An 18,915-nucleotide genomic window follows, 5' to 3' on the forward strand; every position below is an offset into this window, starting at 1 on the left:
CCCAGGTCTCTAAACTTATTGTAGTCACAGTTAAAATTGTAGTAGCATTTTTGTAAAGAACTGGTAAATTTACTCAACTTTATGAGGAATAATAAAGGTTCTTAATCAGCTAAATCAGCTGTGACAAAAGAGTAAAAGTGGGAATGCATATTCAAAAAAGTGGAGCTCTGGTCCACGCTTGGCACCATATACAAAATAATCTCAAAATCAATCATAGATCTAAATATAAAATTTCAAACTGTAAAACTTACTGAATTAACAGGAGAAAATCTTTGTGACTTTGTTTAGGCCAAGATTTCTGAGCTATGACACCGAAAGCACAATACATAAAAATGAATTGGATTTTGTCAAAATTAAAAAAAACTTTGCTCTGTAAAAGATAACTGTTAAGAGAATGAGAGGAAAAGCCACAGACTGGGAGAAAATATTTACAAATCATAAACTAATAAAACTTTTATCCAGAAAATATAAAGAACTTTTAATCATAAGATAATAAAAAAATTTAAATAGATAAATATTTAAGTAGCTACTTCATCAGAAAATATATAAATGGAAAGCACATAAAAAGATCTCAACATCATTTGTCATTACAAATTAAAATCATAATGAGATACTACTACGTACTTATTAGAAGAGCTAAAATTAGAATGACTGAACATACCAAGTCTTCGCAAAGATGTAAAAGAACCAGAATCGTCATACATTACTGGGAGAAATATAAAGTGGCAGAACAACTTTGGAAAAATATTCAGCCATTTCTTATAAAGTTTAATGTTCACTTCCTTTATGACTGAAACCTCTCACTCCTAGATACTTACCTAAGAGAAGTGAAAGCATGAAGATTTAAATGTTTATATTACACTGCAAAGGAAACCATCAACTAAATAAAAAGGCAACTTCCATAATGAGGAAAATGTTTACAAATAATATATTGATAAGAGGTTATAATATAAAGAACTCATACAACCAAATAGCAAAAAAAAAAGTAATTTTAAAATGGGCAGTGGATCTGAATGGATGTTTTTCCAAAGAAGACATTCAGATGGATAACAGGTACATGAAAAGATGATTTTGGGGGTTTTTTTTGTTTTTTTTTTGCCGAGCTATGTGGCTTGAGGGATCTTCATTCCCCAACCAGGATTGAACCTAGGCTCTCAGCAGTGAAAGTATGGACTCCTAACCACTGGACCACGAGGGAATTTCTGAAAAGATATCCCATATCACTAATCATCAGGGTGATGCAAACCAAAACCACAGTGAACTATCATCTCACACCTGTTAGAATAGCTGTTAACAAAAAGATAAGAAATAGCAAGTACGTGGCAAGGGTGTGGAGAAAAGGGCGCTCCTGTGCGCTGTTAGTGGGAACGTAACTTGGTGCAGCCACTATGGAAGACAGTATGGAGGCTTCTCAAAAAATTAGTACGCCTGTATGGCCCAACTGCTACATTTCTGGGTATTTATCTGAAGAACATGGAAACACTAATTTGAAAAGATACATTCACCCCTGTGTTTATTGTACCATTATAATAGTCAAGATATTGAAACAGCATGTGTGTGTGTGTGTGTGTGTATCAGTGGGTGAATGGATAAAGATGTGACTTACATATACAAAAGAATGAAATCCTGCTATTTGCAACAACATGGATGGACCTTGAAGGTATTATGTTAAGTAAGTTGGAGAAAGGCAAAATGCTTATGATTTCACTAGTATGTGGAATCTTAAAAAGTAAAAACAAACTCCTAGATACAGAGATCAGATTAGTGGTTACCAGAGGGAAAGGAGGCCAACTGTATGGTGATGAATGGTAACAAAATTTGTGGTGGTGCTCACTTTGTAGTTATACAGATGTTGAAGTATAATGCTATACTCTTGAAGTGTATATACCTTTTTAAAAAAATAGGCCTACCATATGATCCAGAAGTTCTATTTCTGGATGTTTATCTGAAGGAAGTGAAAATGCTAGCTGGAAAAAAATATACTCACCCCCATGTTCGTTGCAGCATTATTTATTATAGCCAAGACATTGAAGCAACGTAAGTGTCTTTTAATGAATGACTGGATGAAGAAAATGCATATATGTGTATATATGTACATGTGTGTATGCATATAGACAATGGACTATGATTCAGCCATTAAAAAGAAAGAAAGCTTGCCATTTATGACAACTTGGGTGGACCCTGTCTGCTGAGTCAAATGGAGAAAGACAGATATCAGATGTGCTTACTTATATGTGAAATCTAAGAAGAAAACAAAAAACTCAAACTCATAGTAATGGGTTCTTGGTTTGAGGAGTGGGAGAAATGGTTGAAGAGAATCAAAAGATACAAACTTACACAGTTATAAAATAAACCATGGGTTTGTAATGTACAGCATGGTGACTACAGCGAATGATATCGTATATTTGAAAGTTGCTAAGGGTATGTCTTAAAAGTTTTCATCACAAGAAAAAAAGACCTGCAGCTATGCATGGACTTAATGTGGTGATCGTTTGACAATATGTGCAAACACTGAATCATATTGTGTGCCTAATATTAGTATAATGTTGAATGTCAATTATATCTCAATTTTAAAAAAAAGACTTACTTATAGCAGCTTTATTTGTAATGGCACCAAACTGGAAACAAAACAAATATCCATCAGCAGATGAAGAAATAAACAAATTAGTATATCTATACACTGGAATACTTCTCACAAATAAAAACAAATGAATTATTACTCAGTTCAGGTCAGTTCAGTCACTCAGTCATGTCCAACTCTTTGCAACCCCATGAACTGCAGCATGCCAGGCCTCCCTATCCATCACCTATCCCTGTCCACCCAAACCCATGTCCATTGAGTCAGTGATGCCATCCAACCATCTCATCCTCTGTCATCCCCTTCTCCTCCTACTCTCAATCTTCCCAGTATCAGGGTCTTTTCCAATGAGTCAGTTCTTCACATCACCTGGCCAAAGTATTGGAGTTGCAGCTTCAACATCAGTCCTACCAATGAACACCCAGGGCTGATCTCCTTTAGGATGGACTGGTTGAATCTCCCTGGAGTCCAAGGGACTCTCAAGAGTCTTCTCCAACACCACAGTTCAAAAGCATCAATTCTTTGGCACTCAGCTTTCTTTAATAGTCCAAACCTCACATCCATATATGACCACTGGAAAAACCATAACCTTAACTAGATGGACCTTTGTTGGCAAAATAATGTCTCTGCTTTTGAATATGCTATCTAGGTTGGTCATAACTTTCCTTCCAAGGAGCAGTTCAGTTCAGTCGCTCAGTCGTGTCCGACTCTTTGCGACCCAGTGAATTGCAGCACGCCAGGCCTCCCTGTCTATCACCAACTCCCGGAGTTCGCTCAGACTCATGTCCATCAAGTCAGTGATGCCATCCAGCCATCTTATCCTCTGTCATCCCCTTCTCCTCCTGCCCCCAATCCCTCCCAGCATCAGAGTCTTTTCCAATGAGTCAACTCTTCACATGAGGTGGCCAAAGTACTGGAGTTTCAGCTTTAGCATCATTCCTTCCAAAGAAATCCCAGGGCTGATCTCCTTCAGAATGGACTGGTTGGATCTCCTTGCAGTCCAAGAGACCCTCAAGAGTCTTCTCCAACACCACAGTTCAAAAGCATCAATTCTTCAGTGCTCAGCCTTCTTTACAGTCCAACTCTCACATCCATACATGACCACTGGAAAAACCATAGCCTTGACTGCTGCTGCTGCTGCTAAGTTGCTGCAGTCATGTCTGACTCTGTGCGACCCCATAGACGGCAGCCCACCAGGCTCCCCTGTTCCTGGGATTCTCCAGGCAAGAACACTGGAGTGGATTGCCATTTCCTTCTCCAGTGCATGAAAGTGAAAAGTGAAAGTGAAGTCGCTCAGTCGTGTCTGACTCTTCTCGACCCCATGGACTGCAGCCCACCAGGCTCCTCTGTCCATGGGATTTTCCAGGCAGGAGAGTATTGGAGTGGGGTGCCATTGCCTTCTCCCATAGCCTTGACTAGACGGACCTTTGTTGGCAAAGTAATGTCTCTGCTTTTCAATATGCTGTCTAGGTTGGTCATAACTTTCCTTCCAAGGAGTAAGCGTCTTTTAATTTCATGGCTGCAGTCACCACCTGCAGTGATTTTGGAGCCCAAAAAAACAAAGTCTGACACTGTTTCCACTGTTTCCCCATCTATTTCCCATGAAGTTATGGGACCAGATGCCATGATCTTCGTTTTCTGAATGTTGAGTTTTAAGCCAACTTTTTCACTCTCCTCTTTCACCTTCATCAAGAGGCTTTTTAGTTCCTCTTCACTTTCTGCCAAGCGTCTTTTAATTTCATGGCTGCAATCACCATCTGCAGTGATTTTGGAACTATTGCTACAAACAAAAAAATAGATGAATCTCAAAATACTTACCCTGAGTGAAAGAAACCAGACAAAAACAAGTACATATTTTATGATTCCATTTATGTAAAGTTCTAGAAAATGAGAATTAATTCATAATCACTGAAAGTCAATCAGTAGTTGCCAGAGAAAGAGCAGGGAGATGGGTGGAGGGAGGGATTGAAAAGGTGCATGAGGAAATTTCAAAGGGTGATGGATATTTTTATTATTTTGATTGTGGTGATGGTTTCATGGTTGTATGTACATTTTTAATATGTACAGTTAACTATTTCAGTCATAATAAAGCTGTTTAAAAAGTACTACAAAGGTGTAATGATTTTTTTTTTTAAGTGTAGTATTGGTGAAAGAACTAAAGAATGGTTAAGCAGTTGACCAGAAGAGAGAGCTCAGGGGTAAACTTATATACTCTCTTTCTGTACTAATATATACATTTTATAGTCTATATGTTGTTAATAGTTCTTTCAGTGAATCTCTGTGTGAAAACATGTATTTTCACCCTTTCTCTTGGATAATAGTTTCATTAAGTACAGAATTCCATGGCACCATTATTTCCCTTAGCACTTCACAGATACTGTTGCATTGTCTTTTAACCTCTTATTTTACTGCTGAGAAGTCTATCGGCAATCTAATCGCAGCTCGTTTTGGCTAGTTTGCCCTTTTTTAATGATTGCATTAAAGATTTTTGCCTTGTCTTTGGTAGTTTAGGCAGCGAGTTTCTTTTCATTTATCCTGCTCAACACTTGGTGTACTTCATCTTTCTGAAGATTGATGTGTATCCATTATGCAAATTTCTTGCCGCAATATATTCAAGTATCGCCTCACAAGCACCCTCTCTTTCCTCTTACGGGAGCTGCTGTGAGGCCTCTCGTGCTGTGCTTCCCTCTGGTCATTTTGCTTACTTTCACTGGTTTTCTGTCTGTTCTGGTTCACTACCGCTTTCTTCAGCTGCAGCTGTCTTATCTGGTGTTTGTCCACCCCATGTATTTCTCTTTTAATTTCTGTAACTTTATTTTTCATTTGTAGGCACTGTGTCTGCTTTTTATATCAAATGCGTTGTTCCTTTTTCACAGTAATATGTTCCTTATATCTTTTACATCTTTCATCATTTACAGATAATTTCACACTCTTTCAGAACATGCTGTTGTGTCAAGTATTAGGTTGTCAGTACTCCTCTTTGTTCATGACACAGTCTTTCCTCGTGTATTTTATAGTTTTTGATCATATGTCTGTCTTGAAGAGCAGTTGCTAATTCACTGAGGATCCTGTATGGAGCTGTGGACTGTGATATAGGTGCTAGAGATTCAAAGAGAAGGTAGTTTAGCAGGAAGGACTCTCAGAAGGTAGGCAATTATAGTGTAATTAATGCTACGCAGGAAATAAAATTTTAAGAATATAAATGTATTAATGGTTTGCAAAATATACAAGATAGTGTGCTTTTAATCTCTTAAAGAAGTAAACATAAAATAACTCATACCTAACACCATTTAAAATATATAAATTGGAATGAAAAAAATAGATTTTGTGAGGCAGGCAGAAGTTTGAGGGAACCTTAAGCTTTCTGCCACGAACGTCTTTTGTACCTTTTTTTCTTTTTCCCTTGTATCTTTTACTCTGGCAACAGAGTGAAAAGCGTACTGTTTTAGGTAAGATTTCCAGAGAAACAGACGTCGAGACAGAGATATGCATGCAGGAGGTTTAAATTAGAGAGTACTGTCAGGAATAACTTCTGTAAGAGAGTGAGAGTAGCAAGACTGGGCAGAGGGAGTTGTTGAATTCTGCAATGCAGCTACACTACAGGCCTGGAACTAAAGTGGCTGTTAGACTTGTTCTGAACTAAGGACTGGGCTATTATTCCTTAGTACCAATAGTCATTGAAGGTGGGGCAACCCCAGGGAAAAGAAAAAACCTGAGTAAGGCAGTTTCCTTCAATGGGACAACTCCTAGAAAGAACAGTAGCTGTTAACAGCCCCAGAACTAGGGAAAAGAATGCCTCCTTCTGAAGGGGACATCTGGGCCATGCACAGAATCCACTATACCAAATAAGGCTTTTCCATAATTAGCTCAAACTGCTTGAGCAAGAGAGGCAAAATTCTAAAGCTCGGTGTTTCTCTTCTGAGAAATAAATATCCCAGGGATAGTTTAGTACCTATTCAGACCAAAAGAAGATGGCAAGCCCATTAAAAAAAAAGAGCTAATTATGAGTTGAGATTCGACGTGAATTAATGTCATTATTCATTTAATAAATTATCTAACATCATCTGGAGATAAGCCTACTAAAGAGTAAACAGGAAACTAAGTTCTGATAATAGCTCTTGTCAGTGAAAATTGAGCCTTTGAATAAGTCATATATCATCCCTAGATTTCAGTTTTTTTGAGGAATCTCTCTCTACTGGTTTTCATGGCTGCTGTATCAATTTACACCCTACTAAAAGTTTTTAAGGGTTCCCTTATCTCCATGTCCATGCCAACATTTACTTGTCGTGTTGGTGATAGCCATTCTGACAAGTGTGAAGTGGTATCTCAATGTGGTTTTGATTTGCAAAGTGATTAATCATCATTTTGATGATTAATTATGTCAAGCATTTTTTCATGTGCCTATTGGCCATTTGTCTGTCTTGTTTGAAAAAAAAAAAATCTCTTCTGAACTTCTGCGCATTTTTATTTCATTTGGTTTTTTGATGTCGAGCTCTTTGAGCTGTTTCTACATTTTGGATATTTGGGTATTGGTCATAGCAACTTCACTTTCACTTTTCACCTTCATGCATTGGCGAAGGAAATGGCAACCCACTCCAGGGTTCTTGCCTGGAGAATCCCAGGGACGGAGGAGCCTGGTGGGCTGCTGTCTATGGGGTCGCACAGAGTCAGACACGACTGAAGTGACTTAGCAGCAGCAGCAGCATATCATTTGCAAATATTCTTTCCCATTCAGTAGACTGTCTTTCCATTTTGTTGATGGTTTCCTTTGCTGTGCAAAAACTTCTAAATTTTATTACGTCCTGTTGGTTTGCTTTTGCTTTTATTTTCTTTTACTTTAGGAGACATACCCAAAAAAAAATATGGCTACAATTTATGTCAGTGTTCCACCTATCTTTTTTCTAGGAGTTTTATGGGTCTTGATCTTATATATAGGTGTTTAATCCATTTTGAGTTTATTTTTGTATATGGTGTAAGAAAATGTCCTAATTTCATTATGCTACATATTTTCCCAGAACTTCTTATTAAAGAGCCTGTCTTGTCTTCACTGTATATTCTCATCTTTGCTGTAGAAGAATTGGTCATAAGTGTGTGGGTTTGTTTATTTATTTCTATCCCGTTCCACTGGTCTGAATTTCTGTTTTTGTGCCAGTACCATTCTGTTTGGATTACTGTAGTTTTATAGTTACTCAGTGGCTTATAATTTTCTCTTTGTGATATATTTGTCTGATTTTGATATGAAGGTGATGCTGGCCTCGTAGAATGAGTTTGGAAGTGTTCTTTCCTCCGCAGTTTTTTGGAATAGCTTGAGAAAGATAGGTGTTAACACTGAATGTTTGGTAGTGAAGCCAGACCTGTAAAGCCTTAACCTGTGAAGCCTTCTGGTCCTGGACTTTTGTTTGTTGGGAGTTTTTCAATTACTGATTGAATTTCACTATTGGTAATTGGTCTGGTCGGATTTTCTGTTTCTTCTTGGTTCAATCTTACAAGATTGTACATTTTCTAGGAATTTGTCCATTTCTCCTAGGTTGTCAGTTTTATTGGTATATAGTTGTTCTTACTAATGTCTCATGATCCTTTGTATTTCTGTGGCACCAGTTGTAACTTTTTTTCATTTCTGATTCTATTGATTTGGGCCTTCTTCTTTTCTTGATGAGCCAGGCTAAAGGTTTATCAATTTTGTTTATCTTTTCAAAGAATCTGCTTTTAATTTCATTCATCTTTTCTTTCTTTCTTTTTTTTTTAGTCTCTATTTCATTTGTTTATGCTCTGATCTTTATTATTTCTTTCCTTCTCTAACTTTGGATTTTGTTTCCTGTTCTTCTAGTTTCTGTAGATATAATGTTAGTTTATTTGAAATTTTCCTTGTTTTCCTGAGATAGGCTTGTGTCACTATGATAAACTTCCCTCTTAATAACTGCACACAACATAAACAAGCAGAAATGCATGAGACACGAAAAGGCCCATGGAGTTTTGAGGCTGGCTCACTGGTGGGCAGACCCAGGCCCCTGGATCTCTGGCTTCAGGGTCCCAGGGGTCCTGGAGCTGCTGCTGGTCCACTGGGGGGCTGGGCAAGTTCCTGACACAGCTGGCTGCAGAGTCCTGGTGTCCCGGAGCTTGTGTCAGCCCACTAGTGAATGAGGCCAGGTCCTGGGGCAGCTGGGTGAGGACTCCAAGGTGTCTCAGAGCTGGTGTTGGCCTCCTGAAGGGTGGGCTGGGTCCTTTCGCAGAAGGCTATGGGGCTGTAGTGGTCCTGGAATCAGTGTCTGCCTGCTGGGTGGGACCTGAGCCCAGGAAATCCTGGACCTGGTGCCTGCCAGTGGTGGGTGGAGCTGGGTCCCAGGCTCTCTGGCTTCAGGGCCCACTGCTGGATCAGACTGAGGCATGAGGGTCCTAATCCCAGGGTTACTGCCACCTTGCTGGTAGGCAGAGCAGGGTCAGATCCTATAGCTTAAGCTAGAGGGAGGATTCTAAAGTGGTTCTTGCCAGAACCAGTGTCCACGTGGTTGAACAAGCTCCCCAAAATGGCTGCTACCAGAATCTGTGTCCCCAGGGTGACTCCAGTTGCCTCCATGTCTCTCTGGGAGACTCTCCAAGATCAGCAGGTGGGTCTGACCCAGGCTCCTTTCAAATAACTGCTTCTGCCCTAGCTCCCTGAGCATGTGAGATTTTGTGTGCATCCTTTAAGAAAAAAGACTGTTATTTCCTACAGCCCTCTGAGTGTCCTGAATGTAAGCCCCACTGGCCTTCAAAGTCAAACGTCCTGGGGATTCATCTTCCCGGTGCAGGACCTCTGGAATGGGGAGCCCAGTGTGGGGCTTGGACCACTCACTCCTTGAAGGAAATCTCTGCAATTGTCATCATCCTCCCATTTGTGGGTCACCTGCTCAGGGAATGGCTATCGACTATTCTGCATCTCTGCCCCTCCCCTGCACATCTTATTGAGGTTCCTTTATAACTTTAATTGTAAAGTGTCTTTTCTACTAGATTCCAGTCTTTCTCATATTGATGAGAACATGAGACTGATCTCATTCACAGCTGCTCTGTGAATAGTTGTCATTTTGGTGTGCCCATGAGAGGTGGTGAACTCATGGTCTTCCTACTCCACCATCTTGGCCAATGAAAGTTTTTATTTTAAAAAAAAAAAAAAAAAGCACAAGTATGTTACATTGTAAGTCCCTATGATCTTGGCATAGTGACTTGATCGTGAGGTAGTTTAAAAACAAAAGAAATTGTTGTTATTAATAATGGTGACAAAATAATGATGTACATTATACCAGTAAGTGGTCAACTCATAATCCTGCTGTATTTCAAAATAATCAATTACCATTCAACTAAGTCTGGCACCAGGAAGTTCCCTGATTGATAGCAGCTTATATATAAGCCCACATTTGTTTCTAATTCTGAATGTATCTCGGTATCCCCTTTCTGAAGCATGAAATTCTGACCTTTTACATTAAAACATAAGGTCTGGCCATTTTTCCAGAAACTGTAGAGATTTATTACTTCCCTCCATAATAGCGAACCAGTAAGGCTGAAAAATAAGAATTTGGTGAGATGGGTCAGTAACACTTGTATTCAGGACGTAAACTGCTATAAACACCATTTGCAAACACATTGTGTTATGGCTCTGATACACAGTGCAGGAAAAGAAAAGCTCTGGGTGGCCACAGCATCTATGATGTTGGTGTCTCCTGGAATAAGATCTTGATTAATTCTGCTCATGATTACTCTAATTCATCTGTATTTTATATCAGTATGGCTGAGTAGTGTTTGGTACAGGAATTAATTAGAAGTACTGAATTTCTGTAAACAAAACCTATTGGTACACCATGCTCTGATCACTTGCACTTAATGATGTCATTTGTTTTAGGAATAACCCAACTTAAAAAATACTTTTGACTTTTTTTCTCAGAAAGTGTTTCCAAGCAAGCAGCACGTAACACTTCATCTGCAGTGGCACATTTAGCTAATGTGACTTTAAAGCACCTGTATAGAACATCTAATTATAGATATAGAAAATGGGGTATAATGGTAGGAGATAATAAATCATTTAAGATAACAAAGTAAATTAGGGCAGAACTCTGTTGTTGGTAGTTTTTTCAGGACAAGCCATTCTCAAGGTGGTAGTTTGTGAAACATGTGCTATGCCTGATCACTTGAGCACAAGTCTACGTTATCCGTGCCCATGTGTATTTGACTTTAATCTTCAAGTTATACACACTTTGTGTGTCTCCAAGGCAGAAGTATTTCCAGGAGTGCCTCACTTGAGACTTAAGTGTTTTGCTCATCCAATCTGTGATCCAGTGTAAATTAGTCAGGGTTTTGTAGAGAAATAGAGTGGTACGTCTAAATGCTTACTGCAGATGGTGACTGCAGCCATGAAATTAGAAGACGCTTGCTCCTTGGAAGGAAAGTTATGACCAATCTAGATAGCATTTTCAAAAGCAAAGACATTACTTTGCCATCAAAGGTTCGTCTAGTCAAGGCTATGGTTTTTCCTGTGGTCATGTATGGATGTGAGAGTTGGACTGTGAAGACGCCGAAGAATTGATGCTTTTGAACTGTGGTGTTGGAAAAGACTCTTGAGAGTCCCTTGGACTGCAAGGAGATCCAACCAGTCCATTCTGAAGGAGATCAGCCCTGGGATTTCTTTGGAAGGAATGCTGCTAAAGCTGAAACTCCAGGACTTTGGCCACCTCATGTGAAGAGTTAACTCATTGGAAAAGACTCTGATGCTGGGAGGGATTGGGGGCAAGAGGAGAAGGGGACGACAGAGGATGAGATGGCTGGATGGCATCACTGACTCCATGGACGTGAGTCTCAGTGAACTCCGGGAGTTGGTGATGGACAGGGAGGCCTGGCGTGCTGTGATTCATGGGGTTGCAAAGAGTCAGACACAACTGAGTGACTGATCTGATCTGATCTGATTATAGGAATTGGCTCATGCCAGTTATGGAGGCCAAGTCCCATGATCTGCCATCTCCAAGCTGGAGATCCAGGAAAGCCAGTGATATGGATTCAGTCCCAGTCCAAAGGCCTAAGAACAGGGGTGGGAGAACCATGTGGTGTCAGTCCAGATTGGAGTCTGACCAGGACCAGGATGTCTGTGTCTGAGGGCGGGAGAAGATGGATATCTCAGTTCCAACAGAGAGCAGATTCGTCCTTCTTCTACCTCTTGTTCTGTTTGCGCCTACCTCATTGGTAAGGAAGACCATCTTTATTCACGCTGCTGACAAATGCTAGTCTCTTCTGGAGACACCCTCACAGAAATACCCAGAAATAGGGTCTTACCAACTATCTGGACATCCTTTAGCCAATCAGGTTGACCCATGAAATTAATCATCACACCCAGCCAACTCAGCATTTATTAACTACACCCTCTCCTATGCAAAGTACCAGATACTATTGCAACATACGCATGAAGTGAGAAATGTAAACCTTACCCTCAGAATTTACAATGCAGTACACCTTTGTGTGAGCGCACCATCAGTGGAAAAAACAGCAACAAGGCCCAGAATACCCACAGTTTCCCCAGAAAGTGACCCTTTCATAACTGCTTGTGTTACAGGCCGGAGGAGCTTCATGCCCAGCAGAATAGCCTCTGACTTCTTTGTTTCATTTTTCCACCTCTACGGTTTATAAGATAGGAAAATATGTTTACTTACTTGCAGAAAATGAGCTTTTCTTTCTCATTTTTTTCTCTATTTGTAGCCCTCTTTTTCCCCCACTTGCCATCAGTTGTTTTCCATAGGTGAATTGTGTGAATTTTCATATTTTATTAATTGTTAAATACTGGTAATTGAAAAAACATGGCAAGTTAGCATTGATTCACATGTATACATAAAGTCAGAAATAGTTTGAATAGTTAAACTGCACCTGAAGCATTATTCACAATGAATGTTGTACCACGTTGTAAGTTTAGTGTGATAATTAGCAATATAAATAATGTGTCACCCCAAACCTTTCAAGCAGTTCTGACTCATCATTACATAAGGCCCACAATGGTTAACACTCCCAGAAAATTGTTTGGACTCATAAGAAACCGTAGCTAAGTTTTTCTACTTTAAAATCTCTGTGAAGACAAGAAATTTCCACTTAGTCAAATTTCAGTATTGAAGTGGAATCTCATAATACAAAGATAAAACAGATTTTTCACAAACCCACAAAGTAGTAAGAAGTTCCTAGCAATCCAGAAGTCCCTGAGTCCTGAGATAGAATATTCCAGAGTAGATGGGATCACTGGCTTTTGTCACTAGACTGCATGGACTACTCCCAGCTTACCCAGTAGCTCTGTGTGCAGTGTCTGGTTATCTAACCTCTCTGTTCCTCAGCTTCCTCATCTATAAAGGAGAATAATGGTCCTACTTGGAATTAATTAAATACATTTTAACTACTTAGAGCAGTGCCTGGTGCTGTTCTTAATATGTTAGCTATTATTTGCATTATTTGATAATGACAGTTAATCAAAGAGAACAGAGCTATTGCCAAATGAAATTTTAAACAAAGTGAATGCAGGTGAAGACTCACACATCACTGCCCTTGTATTTGCATTTCTACTCTTTGTCTGTTGCAGATGAGTACCCTGTGATCCCGTTTGGTGTCAGATGACATACTGTGTGCTTCTTGTCCAGATCTTGTACTTCATCAGGCTTCTTTAACAGAGGGACAGTGACCGGCATGAAAGAGGGGAGGACGTGAGTGTGGGGCGCAGCACCCTTCGCTTCTCAGTACCGTTCCCAGCGTTTCCCTCACAAAGACAAATACAGATTGCAGTGTCATTGTTTACTTTCATCCTACTGCTTATCCAGCCTTGGCTTCTTACTCTGCTTGCCACCAAGCTTCTAGATTTGTCCAAGAGTCAAGTCTTCAGGCCTCTCCCCCTGAAAGGTACAATAAGCGCTGACTGGTTTCTTAGCTAATGTGATGAAGTCATTGTCGCCCCATCCCTTTTCTCAAAATAGCAGGTTATTTTCTTTCCTTCCTAGCAGTGTTTCTTAGCTAATTTATTGACTCATCATCACCCTGTCTATTTACTTAAAATAGAAAATTGTTTCTTTCTTCTTCCTTTCTAGTCCTAAATGGAACTCAGTTGACTGTAAAACTTAAGTGTTTCTTTCCTCATTTCCACCTGATGTTTTAATCAGCTCAGGACCATCTTCAAACCAGAAGTGAATGTCAGTGTCCACCGTAAAGACCCCTCTCTTTGGCCTTCCCTAAGTGTGCCTGGGGCCTCGACCTCCCCTCCTGGAACTGGGCATGTGTGTGCAGGGTGAGTGCTGGGGGAGGGTGTATAGGGGCACAGCTGCCAACTTGGAAAGCTGACTTTCCGTTGATCTGACAAACACTCTGCTTTCTTACGACCAGTAGTATAAACCATATTTTAAAAATACAATTTTCCACATAAAGAAAAATGTCCTCCCCAGTAACTTATTACCATAGATGAATTATTCATGCTCTGTTTGAGTCTATTCCCTCAGCTTATGCACTAGGTCTTATTCCCTCTCACCCAATAAAAGATATCATGCTAATAGTTTCTGTTCCCAAGGCCCTGTTACCACGTTTTCACTCTCCACTAAGCCATTCCCATAAGCCTACAAGGGTGCTAATATTTTTACTGTCTTCAATAAAATGAACAAAAAACCTTTGACCTACTTTTCCTTCCACCTGTCCAATTCCTGCCCAATTTCTTTACAGTTAAACTCCTCAATAGCCATTTGTAGATTCCCTCTAATTTTCCCCTTTACACTCTGTATTGAACCAACTCTTGTGAAGTTTCTGCCTACACTACTCCACCAAAATTGTTCTTCTCAAGGCCATCAAGTGACCTCATATTGATCATTCCAGTGGTCAATTATCAGTCCTCATCTTTCCTGACCAGCAGCATTTTATGGCATTGATCACTCTCTTCTCTTTGAAGTAGTTTCTTTTGGCCTCCAGAATACCACAGTCTCAGTGTTCCTCCTACCTTCCTGGCTATTTCTTCTCAGTCTCTACCCAAGTTGATGTCTTCTCTCTAATCTTGTAGTGTTGGAGTGCCCCAGGCTCAGTTGTTGGGCCCTTCTTTATCCAAGCTCACTACCTTCATGATCTCATCTGCTCTCTGGGCTGTAAATGCCACCTCTTATCTGACAACTCCCAGATCCCTCTCTTCAGCCCAGTTCTCCCTCCTGAGTTAAATATCCAACTGCCTGTTTAACATCTGCCTGAATATCTAAGAGGCATCTCATACTTTACAGGTCTCCAACAGAACTCCAGATTTTACTCTTTAAACTTGGCCTACCTGCAGCGTTCCCAGTCTTGGAAACTTGAAAGTTCATGATGGCTCCTTCCTTCCATCTGCTCAGGTAAAAACCTTAGAGTTAGCTTTGACTCCTGTCTCTTATGTCCAGGTTGTTGGGAAAACCTATGTGACTGTCCCTTCAAATGTTATCAGAATCTGAGTAGTCATCAGCTCTTTGGTTACTCCCTTGGTCTGAGCCATGATCCTCTGTCATTTGGACTAATCTCATAACTTCTTCACTATCTCTCTTCCTATAACCTGTAAACCTCGTAGTTAGAAGCCAGAGCTTTAAAAAATGTAAGACAGATTGTATAATTTGCCTGCTCAAAGCCCTCTAAAACTTCCCATTTTAGTCAGAGTAAAAGTGAAAACCTTGATAACAGGTTCAAGGTCCAGCTAAAGCTGGCATCCTGTTATCTCGCTGACCACATTTCCTTCTACTCTGCCTTCCTCTCTGCTTCACCCCTGTTCACCAGCTCTCTTGCTGTCCCTCTGTTACTCCACACGTACACTCTTGGGGAATGACTGCTCCGGCCGTGCCCTCTCCCGGAAATGGTCTTCTTAACTAACTTTCTCTTTTCCTTCTTGTCTTCCCTCAGTGAGGGAATCCTCTCAGTGAGACTTGCCCTAACCAGGTGGTTTACTACTACAGCTCTGCCTGTGCATGCAGGCACACACTCATACACGTGTACACACAACACTGACACCTCTGATTATCCCTACCCTATTCTGCTGTTAACATTTTTTTCTGCATCCATCAGCTACGAATACATACTCTACTTATTTATTGTTGTTTAGTCGCTCCGTTGTGTCCAACTTTTATGACCCCACGGACTGCAGTGTGCCAGGCTTCCCTGTTCCTCACCATCTCCTGGAGTTTGCCCAAGTTCATGTCCGCTGAGTTGGTGATGCTGTCTAACCAGTCTCATCCTCTGCCACCCTCTTCTCTTTTTGCCTTCAATCATTCCCAGCATCAGGGTCTTTTCCAATAGTCGGCTGTTTCCATCAGGTGGCCAAAGTATTGGAGCTTCAGCTTCAGCATCAGTCCTTTCATTGAAGGGCTTATTTATTGTATTTGTCATTTATTGTCTGTCTTCCCACTAAATGTAAGCTCTTTTTACATAAAGAGCTAGTAAGATCAAACAAAGATCTTTGTTTTGCTGTAGATATACTTGGAGCATCTGTCACCATCCATGTATTTGACAAATAGTTGTTGATATACACACAGATAGACATACACACACATACATATAAAATAAAGTCACTTCCCTCTGATAAAGCTGAATGAGAGTTTCAGATCCCACAGAGAAGTGACTGTCCGTATTCTAGAGTGGAGTGAGGCCCTCGCACAGCACTGGGTCTGTTTGTATACACTGGCATCTTCGAGGACAAGCATTTGAACTGTGTTCATGACAGGAATTCAAAGTGAGTAGAAAATGGGGTAAAAGAGAAGTAGGTTATGCAGCTCCTGTTAAGAAATCTGGCACAGTCTTAAAGGAAAGAAGCCTAGCACAATAAACTATGCTCAGTAAGAAGTGAGTCAACCAAACTAAACTAAACTCAGTAACAAGACCTGTGATTTCAGGAGGATTTCTGGCTGTAGCACAGTGCCTCTGACACAGACTCCCCACAAGTTCTCTTGGTGTCCTAATAACCAGCACGATTACCCTGTCCATGCCACCGTACAAAGACTGGGACGTGTGCAGATAACACCGAAGACTCCTTAAACTGTTTCACACCTCAGGCCCCAAGCAGCTCTGAGGCCGGATTCTGTAAGAGGACAGAACACAGGCAAGAGGAAACTGTTTTTCTACCCATTTTATAAAAGGTGGGTACCAGCAGCGTAAGGCAGATTGGTGATGACAGTGAAGGATGTTGATTGGCTGCAAAGCACAGGGTGAGCACAGCAGAAGCAGGAGCCAAAGCCGGAGGCCCGGCGGTGGAGTAGGACAGAGCAGCAGAGCACGCAGAAGCAGCACAGCTGGGCATGGAAAGGGCGGCTGCACCAGCGTGAACGGCAGCCCAAGGAAGAGGCAGTGGGTATCTGGGTGAAGCAGCTATGACAAGACATTATGTGAAGTACTGGCCCCTGTGGCATCAGTGGCTTAGGGGGAGCTCGGAGCGCCCTTCCAGAGGAGGGCTGCGGTGCCAGCTCCAGACACAGCGTGCGGGGCGTGTGGCGTGGCGGCCCAGAGCCAACTGAAAGCAGCGCCACACACAGTGGCCAAGCGTGCCTTGTGACACGGCGACGACCTGCAAAACCCCAGAGACAGTCTGTAAGAGAGAACCTCCGCAGAGGCCCAGGGGTTTACAGTTGTGTGTGTGAGAGCCTTCAAACTAGGGGAATTTGGTTTTTCATATTAAGGTAACTTTGTTTCCACAAGCCAGGGAATTCTAGGGAAGTTCAGAATTACAAACTTGTTTATGACTGTGCTAAAAGAAACTCTATCTCATGCAGAAGCAAAAGCTTCTGAACTTTTTCTGAAAAACAAAAGGCTAATCCTGTGGGTGATTAAGTTAGAAGGCAAATTGAACCTAACCACTCTCATAGGGTCTTTTTTTGTTCAAGTTGGAGCACTGATTGGGAAGAAGAGGGACTTTCAAAATTGCTAAAGAGACTTTATGGGCAGGTTTGAATGAAACTTAGTCCGTGACCTTTAAATTCTGCCATGCCTTCTATTCCAGTAGAAATAGCCCTTCTTTCTGCACAAGAAGGTCAGTCTCCCCTTGCCCAAGGAACCTGAGAGAGTGGTTTTGCAGGATGCAGAGCCTCCTTAGGACTTATCCCCACCTATCCCTCATTGTTTCTCAAACTAGATCTAGACTTTAATCCTGGCAAACCTCAGGAGGTCACTTATAAAATAACCTATAAAATGAGATCAGTTATAACATGAAAACCAAAAACACCAAAACAATAGCAAGATTTTGCCAATTTCAACTGATAAAAATGTAGAATATGTTTGGGATTCTAAGTGTTAGATCAGGGTTTAAAGAATGTAAAGAAGGATCAGGTCAAATTTATTGATTTGGGTGTACAAAGGAGACATTCTGGATCTGATTTGTTAAGCTAAGAAACTAAGAGTGGCTTTCCAATAGGTGACTCGTTGGTTCACTAAAACCTGGAACCAAAGGATGATAGGATGAAATGACAATGCTTCATTGCCAAAGACAGGGTGGGCAGGGTTAATATAAAAGGTGGACGTGGTTAATGTAATGGCAGCAAAGCCCAAAGCAATAATCAGAATGAGACGATCCCTAGAGACCTTTGTATGCATGTGTGCTAAATCACTTCAGTCGTGTCTGACTCTTTACGACCCTATGGACTGTAGCCCTCCAGGCTCCTCTGTCGGTAGGATTCTCCAGGCAAGAATACTGGAGTGGGTTGCCATGTCTCCTCCAGGGAATCTTCCTAACTCAGGGGTTGAACCTGAGTCTCCTGCATTGGCAGGCGGGTTCTTTACCTCCAGCACCACTTGGGATGCCCCATAGAGATCTTTGGTGTTGGCTAATTGCTCATGGTGTCCTTAGGTCAGAATTAGGTAAGCAGTGTACTGAAATCTTCCTTCAGTAAGTTACTGTCATTTGTATTTAATATGATTTGGATAAGCAGGAAACTCTAGGTCTGATGAGTCAAAGTCACCTAATACAGAATCTTGGCTCCTGAAGCAATCCCCAGACCTGAGCCAATTCACAGACCCAGAGGCCCTTAAATAAATGGAAGACCAGGTTCCCCTGGGAACAACCCTAATACACAGCCAAAATATGTACTGTAAATCTTGCTCCTAAACTTACCCAAAGGGACCCACAGTCATTTACCAGGGTGATGTGCATTGAGGAAGGTGAAATAACCAAACTTTCACTGGCTCTGAACTGGCACTAGTTCTTAGAGAACCAAAGCACCACTGTGGTCCATCAGTCAGAGTAGGGGCTTATGAAGGTCAGATGTTTATTGGAACTGGGTCCCTAGTCCACTTCACTGCAAGCTCAGTAGGCTCTTAAATTCACCCTACGGTTATTTCTTCAGTTCTGACATGCACCGTTGGAATAGACATAC

The sequence above is a fragment of the Bubalus bubalis genome, chromosome 9 (assembly GCF_019923935.1).
Source record: "Bubalus bubalis isolate 160015118507 breed Murrah chromosome 9, NDDB_SH_1, whole genome shotgun sequence".
NCBI lineage: Eukaryota > Metazoa > Chordata > Mammalia > Artiodactyla > Bovidae > Bubalus > Bubalus bubalis.